This window comes from Microtus ochrogaster, chromosome 1, assembly GCF_000317375.1.
Source record: "Microtus ochrogaster isolate Prairie Vole_2 chromosome 1, MicOch1.0, whole genome shotgun sequence".
NCBI lineage: Eukaryota > Metazoa > Chordata > Mammalia > Rodentia > Cricetidae > Microtus > Microtus ochrogaster.
In genome coordinates, this window is record NC_022009.1 from 61,168,590 (window position 1) to 61,177,838 (window position 9,249).

Here is a 9,249-nt window from a genome sequence, read left to right on the forward strand (position 1 = left end):
TCAATATTCTGCTTCCTGTGATGACCGAGCATCTGTTTCCACCCTCATCTTTGCAGACTCCTCAACTGCCTGCTTTCCGGTGACTCCGGTGATGTCAGAGACGTGGGATTTCTGGTCCTGCTGTATTGCTCACAGCTGTAAGGAGTTAGTTCTTCCTTTGAGAAAGCTGGAGACTGCCTGCATGGTCGCGGCTGGCTAGCAGGCATGGGAAGGCCAACTAGCAGCCACCCTATATGAAACCTGAACTGCAGTGCCTTGCTCTCAGCAATTTTAATTACTTATGCCACATATTTTATCTCAATCCATCTTCAAAACAGCCTGTGACAGACAAAAAGATAGTAATTAAAATGATGCCATAGCTGCTTATTTATTAACCCATTACTTAGTGACGTGAAAAACACTTCTAACTTTGCTCTCTTGGCTTTTTGAGACAGGGGCTCATTTAGCCCAGGATGGCCTTGAACTCCTGACCCTTTTCTCTCCACCTCCCAATACAGATGTGCCTCCAATCTAACGTACAACATTCTTAAGTGTTCATAAGACTCTTATGTTTATCTCACGCATCCTCCCATTTCTTAAGTATTATTTCTCAGCCAGTAGAGCCCATCTTTATGAGAGATGTCACATGGAAGCCTGGTGACATTTGTGCTGTCCGTATGACCAAACAGAATGCGTAGTGCAGCCGTTCCTTGCATCCTTCTTGAAATATACATACATATTTAGATGTATATGCCACTTCCAAAGATAATCTAGTGAGTCACGTAAATTTTTAAGGTCTCTTAAGATGATGGAGGGCACCTGACACTGTGGCCAAACTCCTGGCTTAGAAAGACAGTGAAGGGGGCTGGAGAGATGGCTCAGTGGTTAAGAGCACTGGCTGCTCTTCCAGAGGTCCTGAGTTCAATTCCCAGCAACTACATGGTGGCTCACAGCCATCTGTAATGAGATCTGGCGCTCTCTTCTGACATGCAGGCATACATGGAGGCAGAATGTTGTATACATAATAAATGAATAAATAAATATTTAAGCCGGGCGGTGGTGGCGCATGCCTTTAATCCCAGCACTCGGGAGGCAGAGGCAGGCGGATCTCTGTGAGTTCGAGACCAGCCTGGTCTACAGAGCTAGTTCCAGGACAGGCTCCAAAAACCACAGAGAAACCCTGTCTCGAAAAAAACCAAAAAAAAAAATTTAAAAAAAAAGAAAGAAAGACAGTGAAGCTGAGGTGCACACCCAGGCTGAGCCCAGCCTTACAAAGCTGCTGCGCACTTCTCTGTGTCACCCCCCTGATCACTCTGGGCTTGGGGTGGGTTTTTTGTTTGTTTTGTCTTGTTTTCTTGCTGAGAGTGGAACCCAGAGCCTTGTGCGTGTCAGCCAAGTGTTCTGTAACTGAATCACAGCTTAGTTCTTGGGTCACTCCTGAGAGAACGGCCCGTGCGCTCCCTTAGAGGAGGCTTCACTTATAAACCAGAAGGCGATGCGCGCTCCCTACAGGCCTCAGAAAAAGGAGGCTCTGCTATCCTGCAGTTCAGATTGGGCGTGGTTACAGTCCTTACATTAATTAAAACACAACTGGAGTGAGTTGCTTTCATTTTTGTATGTTTGTTGTCTGCTTTAATTTATATTTTGTGAATGTGGCTGTTTTATAAAAAATTTATTTCTTTTACATCCTGACTGCAGTTTCTCCTCCTTCATTTCCTCTCATTTTCCCCACCTCCCCTCTTCTTCCCCTCCAGTCCCCTCCTCCTCCATTTCTGTTCAGGAAAGGACAGGCCTCCCATGAATATCAACAAAGCATGGCATATCAAGTCGCATTAAGGCTAAGCACATCCCCATGTATTGAAGCTGGGCAAGGTGACCCAGTATGAGGAGTAGGGTCCCAACAGCCAATCAAAGGGTCAGGACAGCCCCTGTTCCCACTATTGGGAGTCCTTCAGGAAGACCAAGCTACACAACTGTCACCTATATAGAGGACCTAGGTCAGTCCCATGCAGGCTCCCTGGTTGTTGGTTCAGACACTGTGAGCTCCTGTGAGCCTAGGTTAGTTGATCCTGTGTGTTTTCTTGTGATGTGCTTGACCCGACCCCCCCCCCCCCCCCGGCTCTTATAATCCTTCTTCCCTCTCTTTGGCAGATTCTCCAGGCTCAGCCCAATGTTCTTGGCTGTGGGTCTCTGCATCTGTTTCCAACAGTTACTGGATGAAGCCTCTGTGGTACTAATTGTAATAGTCACCAATACAAGTGCTTTTATTGTACATGTATCTGTGCGTCGTTTGCATACCTGGTTCCCTCAGAAGCAAGAAAAAGATGTCAGATACACTAGAACTGGAGCTACAGCTACAGATGGTTGTGAGTCACAATGCACAGGCTGAGAATTGAACCCAGGTCCCCTGGAAGAGCAGCCAGTGCTCTAACCACTGAGCCATCCCCCCAACCCCCTTGCCTTAGTTTTATACTACCTTTACAAACCAATTGGTAGAAAAATCATAAATTGTTACCTATAAATGTAGTTTCTGGTTGGCTACCAGCCCACAAATAATGATATGAAGACTTATTATTATGAAAGCTTGGCCTATAGCTTAGGCTTGTTTCTAACTAGCTCTTATAATTTAATTAACCCATTTATATTAATCTATGTTTTACCATGTGGCTTTTTACCCTTCTTTCATTCTGTCTGATTCGTTCCATGTCTTGTTGGTGTTTCCCCTGTACCTGGATTATCTCCTTTTCCTTTCTCTCCAAGGAAGTCCCGCCTATACCTCCTATCCCTCTATTGGCCATTCCGTTTTTTTTTTTTTTATTACACCAATCACAGCAATACATTTTCACACAGTGTACAAATATCCCACAGCAGTTACCACTCTGGTTGGTGATGTAAACCTGGGAGAACAGGGCTCAAGAATGAGGCCGACTAACGTCTCTGCAATAGCCAACTTCATTCAGAGCATCAGACGATTAAAACTCTGAGGGTGAAGCAAGGTCATGTGAGCATAGGCCACTTTAGTTCAAGCTGTGTTTAGTCCACTGCCTGGAGAAGACTGAGGCTTGTGAACATCCCTCTGAATAATAAAGGATTAGATGTTGTGTGGTCTAAAAGAAGCCCACTCATCTTTACCATACCTGGAGGTCACAAAAGCACATTCAAGAGCAACCATGTTGCGAGACTATGTAACAGATGCAGAGAGTTGCTGGGACACCCTTGCTGACGCTGTCTTTACCATCTTGCTGACTCATTCTTCTGCTGGAAACAATTTCTCACCCTACCACCCCAGATTTCCTCTGGTCTCAAGATCATACTCTGCTTATGAGTGCGCCAGAGAAAATACCAGAAAACTGGGGTTGGGAGATGGTTCAGTTAGTAAAGTGTTTGCTATGTTAGAAGAGGAGCCTGAGTTTGATGCCCAGCACTCACATAACAACCAGATGTGGTGCAAGCCTGGAACCCCAATGTTGGGGAGGCAGAGACAAGAGGATGCCTGAGGTTTGCTGGCCAGTCAGTCTAGACAAATTGGTTACCTCCAGGTTCACTGAGAGATCCTGTCTCAGAAAGTTATGTACAGAGTGATAGTGAAAGACACTGACCTCTGACTTCTGACCTTTGTGTGCACGTGCATACACACACAAAAGAAGGGAAAGGAAGGGAAGGGGGAGGGGAGGGAGGGGGAGGCGGAAGGGAGGGGGAAGGGAGGGGGAAGGGAGGGGAGGGGAGGGGAGGGGAGAGCAGAGGAGAGGAGAGCGGAGGAGAGGAGAGCAGAGGAGAGCAGAGGAGAGGACTGAGAAGTTGAAACTCCCCTGAGCATCTCTCAACTAACAGGAAGTAATGGTGAATAAATTCTCCAGTTTTGTTTCCCTCAGGTGGAGAGACACGGTGTATTTGTTCCTCCAGATCACCACACAGCTAGCTCTTTTATCACCCCAATCCCATCAAATGTCATTCCGAAAGAGGCTTTTCTGGATCAGCTCATCTAAAGACACTAAGTCATTCACTGTGTGTGTGCGTGTGTGTGTGTGTGTGTGTGTGTGTGTGTGGTGTGTGTGTGGTGTGTGTGTGTGTGTGTGTGTTGGTGTGCTTTCTGTGGCTGTAATAAAACACAAGCCAGCTTTAGGGGGAAAGAGTTGGTCGGACTTCCACTTGCACACAGCAGTTCACTGAGTGACATCAAAGCAGGAACTTAAGCAAGAATGAGGCAGAACCGTGAAGGAGCGCTGCTTACAGGCTCACATCCCACCGCTTGCTCGGCAACCAGCCTTGCAAAACTCAGGACTCCCCTCCCTGGTGGGGGCACTGCCCCCAGTGAACTGGGCTCTCTCACATCAACTATTAATCTAGAAAATGTCCCCCACACTTGCCGACCGGTCAGTCTGATGGGGGCGATTCCTTGGCTGAGGTTCCTTCTGCTCAGGTGATCCTAATTTGTGTCAAATTGATAAAAACTAACCAGTACAGCAGGTTTGCATGCATTCCCACATGTGTGCCACCGGTGTGGCAGTCAGAGAACACGTTTTGGGGAGTTCCAGCTTCCCCCTTGACAGAAGAGGCAGTTTCTCTTCTGTCAGTATGTGGCTGCGGACTAGTTGGCCCAAGACCTCCTGGCGATTCTCCCATCACGGCCTCCCATCTTACATTTGTGGGAAACTGTGTTACATGTGTGTGTGCTGCCACATCCAGCTTTTTATGTGGGTTCCAGGCGCTGAATTCAGGTTCCCAAGGTTTGCATGACAAACACCCACCGAGCCAGCACCCTGGCCAGCTCACCACACTTTTAATTCTTTAATGGTCTGGGTACCGCTGCTCTCTTCTTCACTTGCTAACTGGTGGATGGTCCATCTTTCCCCTATGGGATGCAGGATCTAAAATAGCACATCACTTCCCACTTACCTCATATACCCAGTAGCAAGATAAGTACCTCACATTACTATACTCAACACTCAGGAAATCGTAGCTGATGAGTGAATTGAATCTCAGGAACATTCTACCTTGTTCTAAAAGATCTCCAAGTAACTATGAGTTCAGGCAGGCTAGAAACCATGGGGTTAAGTTAGTTTCCAAAGCTCCTTCTCTGTTACTTCTTCACCCATGAAAACAGAGAAATTTAGACCAAGTTCTTCTTTGACGATTGTTTAAGTAATAAAATTCACAAATAATTTTAAAAAATGAAATAGTGCTTAATTTTTCTTCCCATACCTAGAAAACCTAAACTGGCACCTTCCAGACTCCCCTAGAAAGACTAAAGCTGACATCTTCCAGACTCCCCTTGAGAACACTCTCAGTGGCCTCTTCCTCCATATTCATCCGGATAACCAAGCACTGCAGGGAAGCTCACTGCCTGCTTGGAGAAACAGCTTCCCTTCTGTGGCTTCGCTGGGGTTGTGATCCCATTCAGTTCCCTTTCACTTTTAATAAAGTCAGGTGATTTCACATCAAGAACTCTGGGGAACCTGGTTTGTGCTGTCTGACACAACCGCACTATGAGCTACACAGACATGAAGGCAGGGCTAAGACCCCTGGCTGTTCTGCAGAGGACACAAACTCAGTTGCCAGCTCACGACCACCTGTAACACCGGCTCCAGGGTATTAAAGCTCACACCGTCTTCTGGCCTCTGAGAGCACCAGGCACACATGTGGTGCACAGCATACAAGCAGGCAAAACACCTGCACACATAAAAACAATTTTTCTTTAAATCAAGAAATGAATCAATGGGGGGGGGGGTAGCTGAAGAGCCTGTAAGTATATTGTTCCCAAGGCCTAGAACATCTCTATCCAGCACCCCTCAACTAGTCAGTTCAGATATCATCTTTAATAACTGCAAACATTAAGGGAATTGCTTTGAACTGTTTATTTTGTTCTCCTCCACATGCACGCTGTCTGGCAGGCTTTAGTGCCCTATATAAACAGCTCTGATCAGAGCATTCGGATACATTTGCTCCAGCACACTGGGCTCACAGGTGTTCTTTCTGCCACAACTTCCACAATGTCATCAGCCATCAATCATTTAATCCTTGCCCTGGGCCTGCCATTGTGCTGGGCCTTTCAGAGAGGGTCTCATTAAATCCCCACAAGGACAATTCAAATATGTATTACTGTTGTTTATTTTTATGTTAACAAGTGAAGAAACTGAGACTCTGCTAATGCATAGAGCGATGTGGATAGATCTATAATAGAGGTCCAGGCAGAGTGGGGATTTCTGTGTAGGGTTGAGCAGTCCCCTCTATGCTGTATCTTGCAGCCAGTATCGTTTCCACTTGCAGGGCATCAGAATTTCCAGCACGCATCATTTTTGCCTCAACTTCTTCATTAACTGTTAATAGAATCTAGGGTGAGTTCTCAGACGGTTTTAAGGGTCTCGACTCCTTCGCCTGTGGAATGGGAGTTTGATGAAGAACCTACTGTGATCTGCTTAACCTCTCTGAGACTGTCTATGAATCTTCAGGACGAGCAGGCTTGGACCAAATAATTCCTCATTACATCTGGATCTGTGCATGAACCCAAATAAAAACCCAGAAGAAATACTTTCTAAAAGGTAGTAGTTAGTTTGAAACTTGCCCTTAACCTACCCAGGAGATCTGTACTTAGGTTGAAGGTCACAGCCAGGAATAAATTAAGAACTAAAAATCTAAGCCTATTTCAAACAGGTCTATAGTCTAGCAGTGCAAGCGTTAAAATCCCGAGTCTAGCAGAGTAGACAATGGGTCTTATTCCCAAGTTCTTCACTACTGAAGCCACGCTGTGCATTTGATGCATTTTCTACACTGGCAATGAAGAGAGGGAGAGGGAAGAAATGAGGCCACTGAGGCCGGCACAAAGGCGAATCTGAAAAGAGAGAGAGATGGACGGGAGAGAGAAGTGGGCCAGCAATGGCGTGCAGACACCTTCTCTGTAGCAGGTAAGGGACCAGCTCTGTAGCCCTGCCACTCCCAACAACTGTCCAGATGCCACCGCTCTGCCCACCACACTTCCTCTTCCCAAACTTTGGCCTTTCCCATTCATCCTGTTTTAATGTGAAAATCAGAACTTAAGTTTTTCTCTGTAACAATTTTCTCTCCAGCAAGATCAGATCATTTCCAGTTTCTATATCACCTGTGTCTCTTACTTACCATCTTGCTATGTAATGTATCTAACACTGATGGTCCACATGCCAATGAAACTCCCGGAATCAAGCCAGAGAATCTCATGGGATGGACAGACCGAAGGATACAATTTAAACCCGTGTTTTAACACCTGAAATTGTCATGTCACCCTTAATTGACATGACTGCTCACAGGATTTTCTTGACTCTCATTTTGAAATGGAGAAATGATTTGGAGAAGTAATCCTCTCTTTGACTCCACCTCCACAGCTGGACCTTCTACAGAAAGGAAAACCAGAGGAGGTGAAAGTTGCCGAGGTAATCAATGGTAAGATTAAGGAGTAGCATCAGCCAGCAGAGGGGAGACAGTCGCTCATTGCTGCCCCTTTCCCTGGAGAGAAGACTGCTGCTGTTGGCCACTGTGGTATCTCAGACTGCCTGGCAGGAAGACAAGGCTCTGAGGTAAGGTCCCTGGGCCCAGCAGGTCTCTCCTAGCATTGCCGTCTGAATAAATAGTCTCTGGGCTTCCTAAAGATCAGAGAGTCTAAAGTTCCTGAGGCCTTCCCCTGCAAAAGCGGCTCAGTGTCCGCAAGTGGAGGACCTCCTAGACACCAAATCTTCGAGATAAGAAAATCTGAGAGCTCAACCTCAGGAGATAGACTTTGGTTCTATGGAAATCGCAGAGGTTCCTGGGGTTCAGACAGGCACTTTGCAAAGGAAATAGAGTCTGGAACTTTACAGGTGCTAAATGAGGTTCTTAGTGGCTTCGCTATAGCAACAAAATGGCCTTTAAAAAATTAATATTTGCCATCAGTCACATAGGGAGCTAAACAATGTAAGTCCGTTGTCCCTTACAGTCATCATAAAATCTCTTAGGGGATAAGGAGGAAAAGGCTGGAAGAGTCAAGAGGATAGGTGGAGAAGCCTCGAAACTCAGAGCTGTGATTCACCAGAGCCCAAGTTCTGCGGACCCCTGAGCTCTACTCAAGTGCCTCACGCCACCCTAAAAGATATTCGAGAATGACGGACTTCTCTGAGCTCCACATCGCAAAGTGGCGTGTGTAGGCCTGCATCCACACACATTCATCCTATACACACAATAGCAACACACTCTTAATACTAAAAAAATGAAGAATTTTTGTAGTATATGCAATACTTCAAAACAACTAAGAATCTTATATAAAATGCAGAATCACCAATTCTGATGGAAGAAGTTTTGCTTTCATTCTGTTGAAGCCTATAGCAACTTGAGATGCTTTTCTAGAGTTCAGCCTCACAATCCAACAAATAAGTCATGAAAAATTCAACTTCCCATCTGCATGTGCACTAAGAGATTATCATACACGCATAACACGGGCACACCGATGCCACACATACCCTATTTGCACAGGTGAACACACAATAAGGACAGACACACAGTGAAGTAACACATAGTGTATACACACACCTCACTAATACACTACAGATAACATGCACAGCTCACAGATATTCACATATGCACACACAGAACTTCATATGTATAAGCCATGGATAAAATACACCCCATAGTAACATACAGACCATATAGATACCTACATACACACACACACACAGACACACACACAGGTGAGGTATTAGGAAGTCTCCAGGGACCCTAGCATCTCTGCACTTTCTGCCATACACATCACACACACACACACATACACACACGCACATGCACGCATGCGCACACACACAAGACACACACACACAGGTGAGGTAGTGGGGAGTCTCCAGGGACCCCTAGAATCTCTGCACTTTTCACCATGCACATCACACACACACATACAGGTGAGGTATTGGGGAGTCTCTAGGGACCCCCAGCATCTCTGTACTTTCCACCGTGTACATGACACGCACACACACACACACACACCACACACATGCACGCATACACACACGCACACACACACACACACAGGTGAGGTACTGGGGAATCTCCAGGGACCCCAGCATCTCTGCACTTTCTGTCATACACATCACACACACACACACAAGCACATGCACGCATGCGCACACACACACAAGATACACACACATGCATACGCACGGACACACACACACACACAGAGACACACACAGGTGAGGTGCTGGGGAGTCTCCAGGGACCCCCAGCATCTCTGTACTTTCCACCATGTACATGACACACACACACACAGGTGAGGTG